An 18,258-nucleotide genomic window follows, 5' to 3' on the forward strand; every position below is an offset into this window, starting at 1 on the left:
TGACAATGCCCTCCATTTTTGTGCCAGCTTTCATATTAACCACAAGACATTCGCCATGTTGGGCCATTAAAATAGCACCCTCTATTTAGACGCTGTGTGTTTATTACAGTAATGGTAGTAAACGAGTCTTAGAAAAAGAAAAAAAACTACCTGTTTTGAGTGAGATTAAAACAGTGCTTTTTTGGAGTTGAGGTGAGTTAGAGTTTTGTTAATGACATTTAATAAACAGTTTCATATATGTGGGAAGTCATAGAAATTGAGTTTGTTCTTGCTTGTTTTTGTTTATTTTTAAATTAATTTAAATTATTATTATGATTCATTTTTTAACCTTGCAGAATGTTATAAATCGGGTGGCACAAGCAAAAACTTGGACTAACTTCCATCACAGAAATCAGGACATTATAACATTGTCCCCATTTGTTTCCTGCAGCACACTTTTAAACACACTTAAATTAATTTTAATTCGGAAAATCTTGTCCTCTTGTGAGTAAACGCAAATGTAGCCTATCTGGAAAAACTACTTACAATCACAGCAGAAATTTAGGAAAACATGAACAACTGTTGCAGATCTTTCCCTTCAGACTTTATCATGATAATATTTATCCCACTTCTTAAAGAACAAAAAAAACCCCTCAATGCAATCCATAGAGCTTATCCTGTCACTGCACATCTTTTGTTTGCCGCACACTTGAGTAGATTTGCCTTCACAGATATAATTGATATTAATAAACAAGGATGTGACCTTCGTGTTTACAGTCTCAGTGAAATGGCAGCGAGCGTTAGATCTGCTAAAGTTCATCATTTAAATGGCTTCAGTAGCCAAGGCAGCGAGATAAATCAGATCACAGCCTTGATGTGTTATGCATGCATCCAGTAACTGCCAGTGAATCAAAACACAGGTAGAAGGTCACTCATTTGGCTCATATTTATTCAGTTCACATGCCCTTGAAGAGCTCTGCACACAGAGCAGTGTTGTTAAGCTCCTAATATGAGCCTTTAACACAGAGAAAACAATAGAGTCAGCAACTTGGCATTTGGGTGCTACGAAGACTGTAGGGCTTTGCTGTCTGGGCTCCAAAGGCAAATTTAGCTCGTGATTTTCAACTCAATCATTCACCTAATTACAAGTTGTCTAAAAGAACTGCTTAGCACACTTAAATTGCCATTAGCAATATACATTAGTGCAAGGCGCAGAGTGAGTTTTTGTATAATTTATTTATTTTCCTAGACTACTAGGTGTACTATATATGATTTAAAAACGCATATATAGTTTTATCTTCCGTTTCTGTTTCAATGGCCTTTTAAAAGCAAGTGTGGAGAAAAACAACAACCAGGGTCTTATAATATTTGCATTTCACCCATTTTCACCCTGTCTCTCCTATTCTTGCCCTTTCCACAAGTTTGCACTCATTAATCAAAGATGCTGGACTCCAGCTGAGGGCTGAGGTGCAGGTTCATCAATTTGGCAGGCAGCACTTTGTAAGGAACAGTGCAGAGGCTCTTAACACACAAGCATAAATAAATCTGTGGTCTTTATATGCAAGCCCCGAAGGTTAATGCTGCATAATTCAATGTACCCTCTTTGTCTGCCGTGATTGATGTTTTTAAGCATGTAAGCCTTGACAGGAGTCCCTTTTTGTAGGTCAGTGTTGACACTTTATGATTGGGTGAGCTCGAGGGGAGCGGCACAAGGGAGGTGGATTATTAGGAATATGTCGGGGAGAATACTCTTTTTCACTCATCTTCCTGGTCTGTTTTTTTTTTTTTCTGCGCCTGGAGATGCTTGTCGCAGTGCTTAATTTGAACCACTGACGCTTCTGGATTTGATGTCTGCCTTCTGTGTTAATTGGCTGATGGCTGTTTAGTATTTATTTACCCCCTCTGCAGCAAAAAATAAAATAAAAAATAGGTCAGCTGAGAATGAATGATTTGACTCCATATTCATACTTCTTGGTCAGGTAGGTGCAGTATTACAAATGAATATAGACCTTTAGATCACTGCTGTTGTGAACTGTTCCACTCTCATGCAAAGACTGTGCTTCAGCAGCCACCTTTTTTATTGATTCTCGTGCATTTAAAATCTGCTCACTGCTGCCACAAATATTTGCCCCTTTAGCTGTCCTAAGCATGCTGCAGCCCTCAGTTTTTCCCCCTTATCATTGTCTGGTCTTATTAGAAACTTGTAAAAAGAAATGCATTCCTGAAAACGTTTGGCTCAGCAGAGGCCAAAGTGAAAGAGTTAGTAAACATAACTGCCTTCTTTAAATGACACTGCTAAGGAAACTACACTCACTGGACACTTTATTAGGTACATTTATTATCACTTGTGTGAATCTCGTTTTGTTTTCAGAGGTGTTTTAATTCTATGTTATTCAACAGGGTGCTGAAAACAGTCCTTAGTGATTTTCATCCATGTTGAGATTTGTCAGCTGTGCATCCGTTGCACCACATCCTACAGCTCTACCGGACTGAGATATGGTGACCATGGAGGTCATTTGAGTGCAGTGAACTTGTCGTCATGTTCAAGAAACCAGTTTCAGATCAGTTTTGTGGCCGGAAGCTGCCATAGGATGATGAGAGGAAGATGTGGTAATAGAGGGATGAATATGGTTATTTAAACAATACTAAGTACGCTGTGGTATTTAACCAATTTTCAGTTGGTAGTAATAGGTCTTAAGTGTGCCAAGAAGGTGAGAATAGGCAGTGTTTTCCAATCCTCTGTTGTCTAATTTTGGTCAGCCTGTGTAAACTGCAGCCTCAGTTTGCTGTTCTTAGCCTAACAGGAGTGGGGCCTAGTCTGGTCTTCTGCTTCCGCCTGTCTGCTTTTAAGTTTAGACATCTTGTGCATTCAGAGATGCTCTTCTGTATTTCTTGGTTGTAACAAGTCTTTATTTGAGTTTTCTTGCCTTCCTATCATCTCGAAGCAGTCTAGCCATTCTCCTCTGACCTGACATCAACAAGCATTTTTGCTCTTTTTTTTTTTTTGGTGGTTCTTTTTCTGACCATTCTCTGGAAACCCTAAAGATGCCTGTGTGTGTAAATCCCAGTTGATCACTAATTTCTGAAAAACTCAGACCAGTCCAACTCTGCCACGTTCACAGTTGCTTAAATCACCATAATTATAATGCTTGGTTTGAGCCTCAAGTTGTCTTGACCATGTCTACTATCATAAATTAAATGAATGGCTGTCATGTGATTGGCTAATTAGATATTAGTGTTAACAAGCAATAGAACAGGTGTAACTAAAATAGTGGCCACTGAGTGTATGCTGCAACATTAAATTAAAATACCATTCAGCTTTAGGCATAACCAGTCATTATTTGTTATTATGAACAGGTGTGATTTAAAGCTTATGCTGTTCCTATAGATCAGGTGCAGTAGATTATGTTGAAGTGAGCCATGCAGTGTTTCACACAGATTTAAAGTCTGTTTGTGGTGTTGTGAAGAGGGGGCGGGGGCAGTTTGTTGTTTGTAATTATTAAGGAGGACTATTTCTAAGTTTCTTCTTATCAAAGATTTTATCTGCCAAGCTTTTTGTAACAAATACACGAGCAATATAATCAGCTACCTCTCTAATAATACTCTTAACCTATGGACGCAATCTTAGATTACAAGGCGTGACACTGCAGCCTAAGTAAGTTGGCATAACAACACAGAAGTCTCTTCTTGATGGATTGCAGAATCTGAATCGAGCTGTTTTTCAGTTTGGCATTGACCTGTAGAGCAGAATAAGAGCAATCACAGCTGCAGTCCAAGACAGTAGAGTTGGAAGTTCATATGACCTCAAGATGAGATTCTCTAAAGGGAGAAGCTGTTGTGAGTTGATATTCTGGACTGCCACAATCAAACACGGCTTGGCTAACGAGTGATACAAAAGGAAAAATATAAGCTGGGAAGGCCTGGGGCAACTTAACTAGCATTGACTGAACTCGCAAAATAAAAGCAAGGGAATTTCCTGCTAGTTAACTGATCACGGATGACGGCATTCTGAGATTAATACAATAAATTGCCAAATATACTTGTGCAAACACAAATACCTCTGGGTGGACCACCCAACTAAAGGGAAGCACTGAAGGAGTTACAGCAGACGTGCAATACACAATCTGACATCGTTGAGAAAATAATTAAGTAATGGGGTTGTTAAAATTTTGAACTTAACAGGCGTTTCCTACTGACAGAATAAAAATTAATACTTTTGAAGAAAAAAAACACTATGAATATAAAGATGAGATGCCACAAATGCCACATTTCAGCAAGCAAATATTTAATCATCAATGTACTCTTTGTTTAAATTGTCAAAACGTTTATCATTAGATAACATCAGCTAAGAAATTATCAGATGGATAATTATATGTAATTAATTATATGTAAATACTTATATGTAATTCTATAACTTTATTTACTTTGGTGATTGCTTCTGGTATTTTCTAATAGGTGCTAACACAATAGCAGTATTTTACACTAATGACATTTTGTCAGCGTAGTTGAAAAGGATAATATATGTGCTTAATACACAACAATGCTTAATAATAAAGGTATAGTACCAGAGGTTATACCAGCAGCATTTCTTTAAGAGTTGTGATATTCAGACATAAACATCTATACTGACAGAGTAGTGACACAAACAGAAGAATAACATATGCACACCATTTGCAGAGCAGATCCTGCTTCCACTATAATTAATAAAAGCGTGCTCAGCAGGCACGAGGGCAGCGAGTAATTGGTGCATGCATGCTGCAGAGGGCTGCTCCTTTAACGTTAAAAAAATACCACCTGTTTTGTTTTCTGTATTTTCTTTTTCACATGGAGGTGGGCACAGTCATTTTAAACATGCACAGTTTAGAAAGTGCTCAGGATTCTTTAAATAAACATGGAAATTGCATCAGTATTTTTAAAAAAAATAATAATTTTTTTTTGCTATTATGGCTGGAGTATGTAGATATTTTACTTACCCATTTTACAAAAAACATCTGAGAAATACCTTCATTTTGACAGCACAGGTCCTAAACATAAAGGCACAAAGCAATCCCAAAGCAAAAGGCCAGCTTCATGTTTTGCCCGTCAGTCACACAGCACTGTGTAGAACATGCACTGCAAGTGTAACCACTAAAAAGAGTGGATACACGCCATGATAATCCAAATAAGCAGCACATTCAGTGTAGGGTGAGGCAAACGCTCATGCTGCACTACATGAATATTGCAAACATAATGATAATATAACTTAATGTTATAAGTATTTAAAGGAGAAAATGATGACATAGAGATGTTAGTGTTTTAGAGCCAAGAGGGCGCACGCTCAGTAGTATGGTTCAGTGCAGGGCAGTTAAGGAGTCTGTTGTTACAGAGGGTACCTGTGACTGTTATTTCCATGACTTAGTAAGCAGCTCTTTGTTGTTGTTGGTTTTTTTTTTTTTTTTAATAAATCATATGAAGCTAAATCGGTGAATAGCTGAGTAACCCAAGTAGCCTCAGGCTTGGAGTAGTTCACATAGTTCCTGCAGAAGCTGTTGATTAAAGTTACCTCTGTCTGTGCACTAGTATTCAGAACACACAGTGGCACAGCTGGTGAGATGATGTGCAGTACGTGATGTACAGTCAAGTGCAGGTGATGAGAGATCTGCTGAATACAGTTCATTTTTATTGGCAGCGAATAGAACTGGAGGGTAACAGCATCTGTATATCTGAAAATGTGGTGGATGAAAGTGACATATTAGCTCTTTCATTCTAGATCTTTATCCACCAGCTTTATTTTAAAGCTTTTTCTGTGTTTTCATGAATGTTTAAAATTTTTGCATTTTGGATCCGATATACCTGTAACAGCTGATCTTCAAAAACAGAGTAGGGAGGTAGCCATCTCCAGTAGGAGTCCACTCAGATATAAAGTAAATAAAGTGTCAGCTTTAAGAACATGTCTTCCATTTTTATTAAGATTAGCCATTAAAATTTAAGTACAAACAAACTAAAAACATCTTCGGGTAAAAATAGATATCTCACCAACATCTGTATCTGGTGTTATAGCTCCATCTTCCTGTTTTGCAGAGAACGTTTATGTATAAATATAGGTTGTGAAACATGCTAGTTAATCCCATGTTACGTATGCTAATTAGCCAATTGAGCTGTGGTTAAAGCACGCTGGTCTGGTCTGCTTGATCGTTCAGGTAGAGTCTGCTTCAGAAAGCAGATTTAACAAACTGATAACTTTTTTTTTAAACTTGTTTTCTGTTCCAGATAATTAGAGTTAATTATGTTTATCTTGGGTTAAGTCTGGCTGGGTAATTAAAAATAGTAGGCCTTCAATACCAGAATTCACCATGGCAAAAGGTAAATTGAGCAGAGTGTTTCTTTTCATCAAATTGTTATTAAAATGTTGGCCAGTTTGGACTGTGACATTTTAAAAAAAAAAAAAAGAAAAGAAAGAAAGAAGTATAGATTAAAACTCTGAAAAGTTGACTTTTGGAACCACAATTATAAAGTTTGGCCTACTGATAAAGATTTACAACTGAAAAGGTGTTGAGGTTCAATATGATGGCTGCTTTACTTGTATTGTGTAGCAGAACATGACTACATTTCAAGTTGTGTAAACTTTTCAACATGAAATGCTGACAGGGCACATTAAGCTATCTCCTGTCTATATTCATAAGTTGCCTGGGGAAACTGTTTGCAACCTGGAAATGTGTTGGTTGCAACGGTAAGACGGTAAGGTAGCAGAGCATTCTTTGTTTCTTATTTGCGTTGCACTTTTTCACGTTTACTACCACTCGGCGAGTAGTTCTTAAATATTTGCTAAAAAGTCAGCATCTTTAACTCAAAACCTCAGGTGACTGCTGTGATCTACTAACAATCAAAGCAATCATCATAAGGATGTTTTTGACGTGGAACCTCTTCAAAGTCAATTTAATTCATATTTTTCCCAAGCAACCGGCGATTTCCAAGGGGCCGCCAACCCCCAATATATCATACTCCTGCTAAATGAGGATAGTATTAGATCCCTCAGCAATTATTTAGATTTTTCCATGGTATTGGTAATGATTACTTAAGAGTTCTAGAAATGTTAGTGGTTTTAACACTTGCCACACTAAGACTTGAAAGGATTTAAATGATTCAGACTCAGGCAGGTCTAGGTCTTCATTTCCTGTACATTCCAAACAAAATGAAGCCAGATGGTAATGCATGAATAGGATACATGTGCTGACTGGTTAGAAATATTTGCAGTTCCTAACATATGTGTGTTAAAACATCTTTGGACCAAGGGAGTGGCTATGTCTCAGTTTCTGAACAGAAATATCAATAGAAGAGTTGGAAAGTAAATCTCATCATTTTCGCTGCTTTGCCAGAGGAGTTTTAGTGTGCTTAAATTAATAACATTGATTTGATCTAATACATTCCTTATTATAATTATTGATTCACTGTAAAATCCAAATGTTGGCACCATAGCTCCAAAGCCACTCTTGTTACACAGTAGGTCATAATCCAATATCTTAAGTGTTTTTGTCATGTCCCATTGCCCTCTGTTGTCTCTAGGAGTAGAAGCTTGATTTTTCTACTGATGCTAAAATTTCCCCAGGGGTCCATATTATCATTTTTATTACATTTTCATGTGGCTGCCAGATAGGAAGAATGCTGAATGGGTAAGTCGATAAAATCAAACAATAAATGACTGTTGTTGTCTTGTATTTAAGGCGGCGAGTGGCGATGTCACAGCAGTGAGGAAAGTCTTATACAGTATTTTGTTGCATTGGCATCCCATTGTTAACGTCCACTGTTAGGCTCTTTGAAATGCTTGTTTTTATTTCTATATTTTTAAATTAGAAAAGCAAGCCTGTGCTTTGTAAAACTGGAACATGTAACTGATGAATGGACATGCTGAACTAGGTGGATCGCCTCATTTTCAAGTCTTATTTGGGGATGGGATTAAGATTTTTCCAATTAGGTTGAAATATAACAAAGTCCTCCTTTATGAAATTAGTCTGTGCTGCTTTATGCTTTGCTCTCATTTTTTGTGTGTATCTAATTAATTCCTATCTGTCTTTGCGTTAAAGTGTTACGGCTTTAGAGCATATTTAAATCTCTTGGGGGAGGGAAAAAAACTTTTTTGATTATGGGGTATATTTAAATGACTATGGTCCAAATAGGGGTAATTGGTGTTATTGGAGCTATTGTTTGCCTTTGTTTTAAAATTTAATTTGGGATTCACATATAGTAGCTTTATATCCTTTTTTTTTTTTTTGAGCTCCTGTAGAAATAGAAATTGCTGCCTTCACAGCTGAAAAGTACATCAGATAGCAAGTATATCACTTAGTACTAATTAGAGGTACAATAAGAAAATGTTGGGTTTTTTTTCTTTGACCGCAATGCCTGATGGTGATTTATAAGAGTTATTACAAGCTTGCAGGTACTTCAGTTTTTCTCTGTTGTGCATCAGTGTTTCATGAGGCAGGCCGCAGGTGTATAAAATCAAGCCTCTAGCCATGCAGTTTGCTTTTAGAAACATTTATGAAAGGATGGATTATTCTGAAGAGCTCAGTGAAATGTGGCACTGTAATGCAACTGCTGCAACAAGTCATTTCGTGAAATTTCTTCTCTCCTAGATATTCCACAGTCAACTGTAATTGGTGTTACGGCAAATTAGAAGAATTTTAGAATTATCACAACTCTGCCACAGTGTCTGATCAAGTAAAGTCACTGAGCTTAGTCACAGAGGGTTGAAGTGCATAATGTGTAAAAGTCGCCATCATCAAAATCACTCCAAACATCAGCACCCAAACTGTGTACTGTGAGCTTCTCAGGTTTCCATGGCTGTAATATCTGCAAACCTCACATTACATCACCCGGCACAATGCAAAGCATTGGATGGAGTGGTGCAAACCCTGCTGCCAATCAACTCTGTAGCAGTGGAAAAGTGTTCTGTGAAATTACTAATCGTGCGTTTCTACCCGATAGTCCGAGTATTGAGACGAGCGAATGCTAGGAGAGCATTACTTGCACGTCTGGGAAGTTCACTGGAGAAAGGATAAAAGCTATGGGTTTTTTTCCTGGTGTTTGCCTCGGCCTCTTGATTTCAATGATGGGAAGTCTTAATACTTCAGCTTACCATTTTGGACAAATTTCACCTTCCAACTTTGTGAGAACAGTTTTGGGTGTGGGAGAACTTGACTGGCCTGCACAGAGCCATGTTCACTTTTGGATTGAAATAGAATGGCATTTGTGACCCAGGCCATGTCACCCAATATTAGTGTCTGCCGTCATGAATATTCTTTTGGATATGTGGGCAAAATTTTCCACTGACACTCCCCAAAATCTTGCAGAAAGCCTTCAGAGAAGACCAGCTCCATAATAATGCCTATTTAGAGGCAAATGCCATGAAGACTCCTGTAGGTGTAATGTGTAGGTGGCCTAATACTTCATATAGTGTATATTCCAGGCTTTTTTTTTTTTATTGTAGTTTTTAATTAATTAATCAGATGTAGTTCAGTGATCAATGCATACCATACACATTTACAGTGGTGTGAATTTAGTTTAGCCTGTCATAGAATTAGTAAAAAAAAAAAAACCCTGAGTATTGGGCAAAATAAAAAATTTGGTCCATTCTTTAAAAAAAGTACTGATAACAACAAAAATTGTCCAGATAACTTCATTAGACAACAAAAGTGGATGATCATTGAATCTCTTTCTTAGTGATACCTATTAGGCTTTTAGCAAACGTCTACAATTCTATCTTCATTAAGTAAATACACAGGCAGCTTAGTCTTTGCTAGTAAACATCTGAAAAGTGTGTCCCCCATACTGATGGATGAAACCAAGATTAACTTGTTCTAAATGATGGCAAAAGGAAAGTATGGAAAAGGAAAATAGTGTCTCATAATGCAAAGGCTTACACACTAGCCTGTTTAAAAATGATGGAGGCAATGTAATAGCATAGCCATGTATAGCTCTCAGTTAAACTGGGGCATTGTTGTTTATTGATGATGTGACTAAAAAAGCAGCATATAGAAGTATACGGCCTCCTTAGATTTAGGCAGATGCTGCAAACTGATAGGATGGTGCATCACAGTAGTACACATTAGTAACGGGCCATGGAAAACAATCCAAGAGCATCTTTAAGCAACATTTGAATGGGTTTTTTGTGTTGTTGTTGTTGTTGGTTTTTTTTTAAATGTCTGATCAGTCATCTGTAGAGCCCAATATTAGTTATTTGCTAATTTAGTGGTGTGGGTATTTCAGGTGGCTGATGATGGCTAATAAATTAAAATTTAAAAAGTAAAGAAGTGCTAGAAAAAACACCCTTCAACTGTGTTATGAGTGTTGATGTTGCATAGTTTTTTACCAGAGGGCACTCTGCAACTTTCTTGTTGGCGGCGTGTATGGAATGCTACAAATACAACAACTAGCTGTTTGAATTGAAAGACTGTGTAAAACAAGTTTAAAAAAAAAAACAAACGACTAAATCTAAAACATTTAATGCAATATTTTTCCCAAACCTCATGAATTAAAACTGAAAGTCTAGTTGCAATTGCACAGAAAAAATAAATCACTGTCCCAACATCTATGGCTCTGACTTCATCTTCTTCGAATATTTATGAGTCAAAATATCTATATATTGAGAAAGTCAACATACCGCACAGACCTATCTTCGTCATGAAATTCATGACATGTACACAGTCCCCTTGTTGATATAGAGGAAATGACTGACTTTTTGTGGCTGACCCTAGAAAGACACGGGTCACTGAGGCATGGCAGACAAGCTGAGCTGAAATGGCAATAGCAAAATGAGCCTCACCACAGGAATCCCATCTTCATCTAAAGCTGATCTCTCTCCCTTTCATCTGTGTATATGGTAGAATCCCTCAAAGATTTATTGTAACAGTTACCAATAAGCTTCAGTGTACCTAAAAGGCCCAGCAGTTAATTTCTTGTATTGTTGCCAGACAGAACGGCTGGTATAAATTAAGATGTTTTGAAAATAGTGAAATGTGTTTTGTATCATTATTTCTTCTGTTTATGCTACATCACATCAGGTGTGATTCATTTGTGGGTTGTGAGGAGGTGAGGTCAGGCTTTTTCTGGGTTAGTGTGAAGTATGTACAGTGGGGCAAAAAAGTATTTAGTCAGCCACCGATTGTGCAAGTTCCCCCACTTAAAATGATGACAGAGGTCAGTAATTTGCACCAGAGGTACACTTCAACTGTGAGAGACAGAATGTGAAAAAAAAATCCATGAATTCACATGGTAGGATTTGTAAAGAATTTATTCGTAAATCAGGGTGGAAAATAAGTATTTGGTCACCTCAAACAAGGAAAATCCCTGGCTCTCACAGACCTGTAACGTCTTCTGTAAGAAGCTTTTCTGTCCCCCACTCGTTACCTGCATGAATGGCACCTGTTTGACCTCATCATCTGTATAAAAGACACCTGTCCACAGCCTCAACCAGTCAGACTCCAAACTCCGCCATGGCCAAGACCAAAGAGCTTTCGAAGGACACCAGGAAAAGAATTGTAGACCTGCACCAGACTGGGAAGAGTGAATCTACAATAGGCAAGCAGCTTGGTGTGAAAAAATCAACTGTGGGAGCAATCATCAGAAAATGGAAGACATACAAGACCACTGATAATCTCCCTCGATCTGGGGCTCCACGCAAGATCTCATCCCGTGGGGTCAAAATGATCATGAGAACGGTGAGCAAAGATCCCAGAACCACACGGGGGGACCTGGTGAATGACCTGCAGAGAGCTGGGACCAAAGTAACAAAGGTCACCATCAGTAACACACTGGGAATCAAATCCCGCAGTGCCAGACATGTTCCGCTGCTGAAGCCAGTGCATGTCCAGGCCCGTCTGAAGTTTGCCAGAGAGCACATGGATGATACAGCAGAGGATTGGGAGAATGTCATGTGGTCAGATGAAACCAAAGTAGAACTTTTTGGTATAAACTCAACTCGTCGTGTTTGGAGCAAGAAGAATACTGAGTTGCATCCCAAGAACACCATACCTACTGTGAAGCATGGGGGTGGAAACATCATGCTATGGGGCTGTTTTTCTGCCAAGGGGACAGGACGACTGATCCGTGCTAAGGACAGAATGAATGGGGCCAAGTATCGTGAGATTTTGAGCCAAAACCTCCTTCCATCAGTGAGAACTTTGAAGATGAAACGAGGCTGGGTCTTCCAACATGACAATGATCCAAAACACACCGCCCGGGCAACAAAGGAGTGGCTCCGTAAGAAGCATTTGAAAGTCCTGGAGTGGCCTAGCCAGTCTCCAGACCTCAACCCCATAGAAAATCTGTGGCGGGAGTTGAAAGTCCGTGTTGCTCGGCGACAGCCCCAAAACATCACTGCTCTTGAGAAGATCTGCATGGAGGAATGGGCCAAAATACCAGCTACTGTGTGTGCAAACCTGGTAAAGACCTATAGTAAACGTTTGACCTCTGTTATTGCCAACAAAGGTTATGTTACAAAGTATTGAGTTGTATTTTTGTTATTGACCAAATACTTATTTTCCACCCTGATTTACGAATAAATTCTTTACAAATCCTACCATGTGAATTCATGGATTTTTTTTTTCACATTCTGTCTCTCACAGTTGAAGTGTACCTCTGGTGCAAATTACTGACCTCTGTCATCATTTTAAGTGGGGGAACTTGCACAATTGGTGGCTGACTAAATACTTTTTTGCCCCACTGTAATGTTGTTTATCCAAGTGTGGCATGTTTTCCATTTACATTATTGATCTTGAGTGCTGGCACGTGGCATATGTTGTAAATGGAAGCTCTAAGTCAGGTTTATCCAAGCCTCTTTTTTTTTTTTAGTTTCATGTGCAGCAATTAAGTGTGTAATTTCCCTCTATGTAGAAAGTTATAATTTGTAACTTTTAGAGGAAACCAAGCAGAAGTTTGCTGTCGTTACGTAATGTGACATGATAGCAAAAAACAGTATGCTCTGTCCGTTCTTCGCTTATTTCTGTTTATAAGTAGTGGTAATGAAATGCTTACCATTCCTGAATAGCACAAATACCACTTAGCAGAATGAGTCTTGTCGACATCCTCCAGGGCCTGGACAGAGGATCTGTGGTGTCAGCGCTCAGGAAGGTTTGGAGGGGACATCAAGGTGAATGCTGAGTTGTAGAATGGTAGGAAATCATTGAAATTCAAACTCCGAGGCTGCAAATGGCTTGGTGGCAGATGGAGTCTTTGTCAGGGAAGAAAAATGGCAGTTAGGGAGCATCAACGCCATTTTCCCTATCAGCTCTGCTGGCGGCGGTGACCTTCTGTCGCTCACGGAGATCCCCTAGCACTTGATCAGTTATCTCTCCTCTAAGCTAGTGGGAAAGGATTTAAATGTCATATTTAAAGGGGGATTAAATGTGTAATCATTAAGCAGGGTGTATGTGCATAATGAGGGAAATTGTAGGCAGTGAACAAGCAAGCACTTGCATTCTTGAAACATTTAAAATGAACTGTATTTTAGAGCTGTCCTGTATGCAACCTGTTTGTCTTGGCAACCAAAGCTTGAGACAATGGCTGAAAAAAAATCACAGAACACATAAGTTAAGGCTTATGAAAGGGTTGTGATTTCAGTTTTATTTTCATGTAAAATGATTGGGAGAAAAAAAGAAAATGCTTAATTTGTTGTTCCTCTCTTACACATTGCTCAGACTCAGTCTTCATGCTGCAGCTCACCGAACAGTACAGTTAGAGGTATGCCTGTCTGAGCAGATGGAAAGATTTGGTTGTCAAGAAATTATTTTGTTTGTTTGTTAGTGTTTTTAACTTGGTGCTGTGTGAAGCTCTTGAATCAAAGTTGATAAACTGGCAAAAATAAGGCTAAATGAAGCCTAAATGATCACTGCGCTGAATATGAGGGATGTCAGGCCAGATCCAAGCTTAATTTACAATATACAATTTTGACATTTTAAAGGATATTTACAGTAAATACCCAAAATTGAAAACCTAATAACTATTCAGCAAATGAATACCTAATTATTTGTGTACAGCTCTATAGCTTCTATATAAATGTGCAGGAGGGGATAGAAGAGCATTGTTGTTATAGAATTACTGAAAATATTTTGACAGTTAATGGGCAGTGATTACTCAGGGGTATGAATGGCATCTATTTGGCGGCTGGTTTTCATTAACATTATGTGACACAAAATAAACAATTTGCTAAGGTGGAAGGGTTTGTAATGATTAGAATGTTTATGCAAATTATATTAATGTGGTAATGGCTCCTCTCATTACTTGAATAACACACATGCACAGAATAAAACTGCGCTATACGCGTATTGTTCTTGACTGCAAACAAATCGCCATAAAATATCGGGTGAACCTGGGGAAAAATGAGGAAAATGAGCAAACGATGCAAAACGCAAATGACATTGAGACACTAGTTTAATATGTATGGATTTCAGCTTGATGGTTGATTTCATTAGCAGATCTCATTGTTATGCATTGACTGTCCTCCTGCAGTAAAATGAATATTATATTCATGTAGCCTGAATGTCCAGGAGGAAATGTTTGGATAAGTGGCATGCTTCGGGAGGGGGGGGAGGAGCAGAGGGTCCATTGCTCTCATGGTAATTATTTATTATTTGATATTCATACATCAAACTGATCTTTCTTCAACAGTTTTTGATTTCGTATACTGAAAATATAAAATCAAAATCAAATATCGAAGACAAATAAAACATCTGTGTGGATTTTTTGAGCTGTGGTGCAAAAAGGCTTTTGGTGTTTTCATGGAGTCGTAAATTTAGTGGATTTTTGTGTGTGATAAGAGCAAATTCAAATTATTTAGTTTTAGTGTTACTTAAACCATAATATTTTTTTTTGTCATGTAGAGATTGTATGTGCATTAATGCTATTTCAGGGGAAAAGGGCACCAAACATCAACCCTCCTGCAGCACTTGTGTGTAGTCATATCGTTGTTTTTGCTTTGCCTGCTTACCTGCAGGAGTGCACTTTTATCTAAAGATTTTTGGATCTTGTCTTCTCTGCACTTCCACAGTTTTTCTTATGTGACAGTGGAAGGCACTGGTATCTTTTTATATCTTTGTCCTGCTTTGTAGGCGTCAATTAGTTTCATTATGATTCCACACCAGTGACAGCTGTGGCCAGAGGCATTATGTTTTCACGTTGTCTGATCCTCCACATCCAATTCCCAGAAACACGATATCTCAGGAGTGCCTAAGGGGAATTTCTTCACATTGGACACAAAATCATCACTTGCATTTGAGAAAGAACTGATTAGATTTTGGTGGTCAAAGGTCAGGGTCACCGAGGCTGCACAAAGAGCTTTTCTGCCATATCTGAAAACTTTATCTCTTAATTATCGGCCAAAATTTTGTTATAATTGGTGTATAAAGTGATGATGTCATGAGACTTCCTGACCAAAAGATCAAAGGTCATAATTACAGTTATATTGTAATGTTCTGCAAAAACACTTTTTTGACATTTTTCAGAACCACAACACTCTCATTTGGTTGGATACAAATCTTTGCTGCCCATCTATTGCATTTCTTCAAAGCTTATATTAAAGTAAATCTGTAAGTCTGGACAAACATGGTGAGCGGGAACTTGATTCGCACACTATCGCAAGGTGTCTTTCTAATTTTGCATACAGTGTCACTGTTGACTCAAAGCAAAGAATCCTGAATCAAAAATTTATGGGGCAAATCAGAGCTTACCCTAAAGAGCCAGAAATCCAAATGGGAAATGTCAGTCATCTTTTTGTTGTTACGGCACGTGCACCTAGTAGAGGTTTGTGATAGTTCTAGCTGTGTGGTGGCAAGCATATACCTCTGCTCCTTCCCATAGTAAAGAAGTAGCTAACTGTGCTTATTCTGTTCGTAACGTGAATTAGCATGTCATTTGTTTAGCGCTGTTGTAGGCTCACTGGATTCAGCTTAGGGCTGTTCGATATAACAATATATATCGGATGACTATATAAAAACGTCTATCGTTTCATTTTACGCTATCGTTTGTTTTGTGGTGTCGCAAAATAAACTCTTTACGGCAATATTTTTTCATCGTTTTGATGGTCACTGTAGTGGCTATATTAATTTCTTAAAGTTCTCTTTTTCTCTTATATTTAATATAACCACACTACAGACGGACAAGCGCCTGTTTGTATGCGTTGTGGTTAGCAACAACGATGGTGACACCATTGCGTGTCCGCTTGTTTATGTTCCACATAAACCTTTCACAATAAAGCTCAAGATCCTGTTGAGACTTTTCAAAAATAAACTGAATCACGTGAAAGAGCAGATTATTTACGGATGAGAAGTAAAAAAGAGCCGCCAGGTACTAAAAAATAAACCTTAGACTCAAACGTTAGAACAGGCTTTTCCCCGCAGCACGCGTGTAATAAATACTCACAAAGAAAACGGCGGCCGTTACAACTTATGTCTAAAAATGTATAGTTTCATGCATCGGTTAAAACACTCGACTCCAGCTACATGACGCGCAGCTGGAAACACTTCCTGCAAGACAAGCTGCCCGAGATTCACAGAATTTACAGAAAATGTTACATTTTTGTGATTTGTATCGGGATATGAGATTTTGGTCATATCACACAGCCCTAATTCAGCTGTTAATGAAGTAACGATATTGTGAAACTTTGCACATGTATAGTAGTTTAAAGGCCTTTTTTTTTAACCTTTTTCAGCTCAAACAGTAGAAGGACTGAGAAGCTGTTGTCACAGCGAGGCTTAACTCAATGAAAGCAACAGTGCTTCTAAACCAAGAGCATGTTTAAGCCCACATTCCAATTATATACTTGTCATATTTGTTAGTTATAGAAATTGGCCACTGGTTGTTGGCACGATTGCTGGTATGGTAATAATTCAGAGTTATTAAACGTTAACCTATTAGTGTTGAGTACGAAAGTCAATGGTGGTGTTATATGGCAGTCTGAAGCAGTGCAAGCAGGTGATGGAAATGTGCAGTCAGCTCCAGAGGAGAAGCTCTTTCTGTGAAGATGGCTCTGAGGCAGACAGGAAATTAGTTATTTTTTGCTGCACATTCATCAAAATAAAAATAGTCTGAGTATCCCAAGTGACACTCGTGGATCTATTGAAGGCACAGCTGCATGTACCGTGAGCTTAGTATTAACTCTCCAATGAATTTCAGGTGTTTTGAGTGCTAATAAAAGAAGCCAAATGTTTTTCTTTTTCCCCATCTTACAGCCATTATCTTGCTTCATTTCACTACAAGTACCATATTTAAAAGAATAAAATGCCCTTTTTAATTTTGTAACCTCTTCCTGTTAATTTTCCTAAAATTATGATGTTAAAAGCCAGGCACATCCTGGTGCCAAGAACAAAGAACTCTGAATGGAAAAACTGTTTGATATTTTCCTTCACCATTTCTCTGATAACCTTTGCTTTAATGGCTCACAGCAGTGGAATGTCAACAGGGATTGTCTGTTTTCAGTCTGTTGCTCTTGTGGAGCCCCAGACAGTGACATGCAGAATTGGTTGAGCATTAGGGAATAAAGTGCATGTTGGCGTGTATATAGAATGTACAGTGCCGTGAAAGAATATTTGCACATATATCTGCTGATTTATTTTTTCCATATTTGTCACAATTCACATGCTTCAGATAATCAAGCAAATTTTAATATTAGACAAGAATTATACCATTTTTCAGTGCTAATAGTCCCCCTCTCTCTTTTTTTTTTCTTTTCTTTTGTTTTGTTTTTTCATTTGGAAAGCTGTACTGAGTTTCCCTAGCCACACCCATGCCTGATTACTGCCAGACCTATTAAATAATGAATAACAAAATTAATAAAACCCCTGACAAAGTGAAGTAGACCAAAAGATCTCAAAAGCCAACATATCATGCAGTGATCTAAAGAAACTCAAATACTGCTGAGAAAGAAAGTCATTGACTAGTCTGAAAAGGGTTATCCAAAAGTGGAGGATTTGGGAAGGTTAACCATTGTTCCAAGAGTGGCCAGCCTACCAAAATTACTCCAATAGTGTGTTGACGATTCATCCAGGGGGTCGCAAAAGAAGCCAGAAAAAAATGTAAAGAACTAGAGACCTCATTTATGTCAGTTAAGGTGAGCGTTCCTGCAAAAAACACTGTTCACCAAAAAGAACACAAAGGCTCATCTTACATTTGCCAAAAAAACCATCTTGATGATTTTCAAGACTTTTGGGAAAAAGTGGACTAACAAGACAAAAGTTGTATCCCTTTACATCTGGTGTAAAACTAAGACAACATTACTGAAAGAGAACATCATCCCAACATGACAAATATGCA

General features: G+C 38.1%; 1 protein-coding gene across 5 annotated transcripts in view; it reads left to right on the forward strand.

The window, feature by feature from the left end:
- Positions 1-18,258, forward strand: part of baz2bb (bromodomain adjacent to zinc finger domain, 2Bb) — a 52,474-nt gene that overhangs the window by 883 nt on the left and 33,333 nt on the right. The window lies entirely within an intron of this gene.

The sequence above is a fragment of the Neolamprologus brichardi genome, chromosome 16, assembly GCF_056152115.1.
Source record: "Neolamprologus brichardi isolate AB-2024 chromosome 16, ASM5615211v1, whole genome shotgun sequence".
Lineage (NCBI taxonomy): Eukaryota > Metazoa > Chordata > Actinopteri > Cichliformes > Cichlidae > Neolamprologus > Neolamprologus brichardi.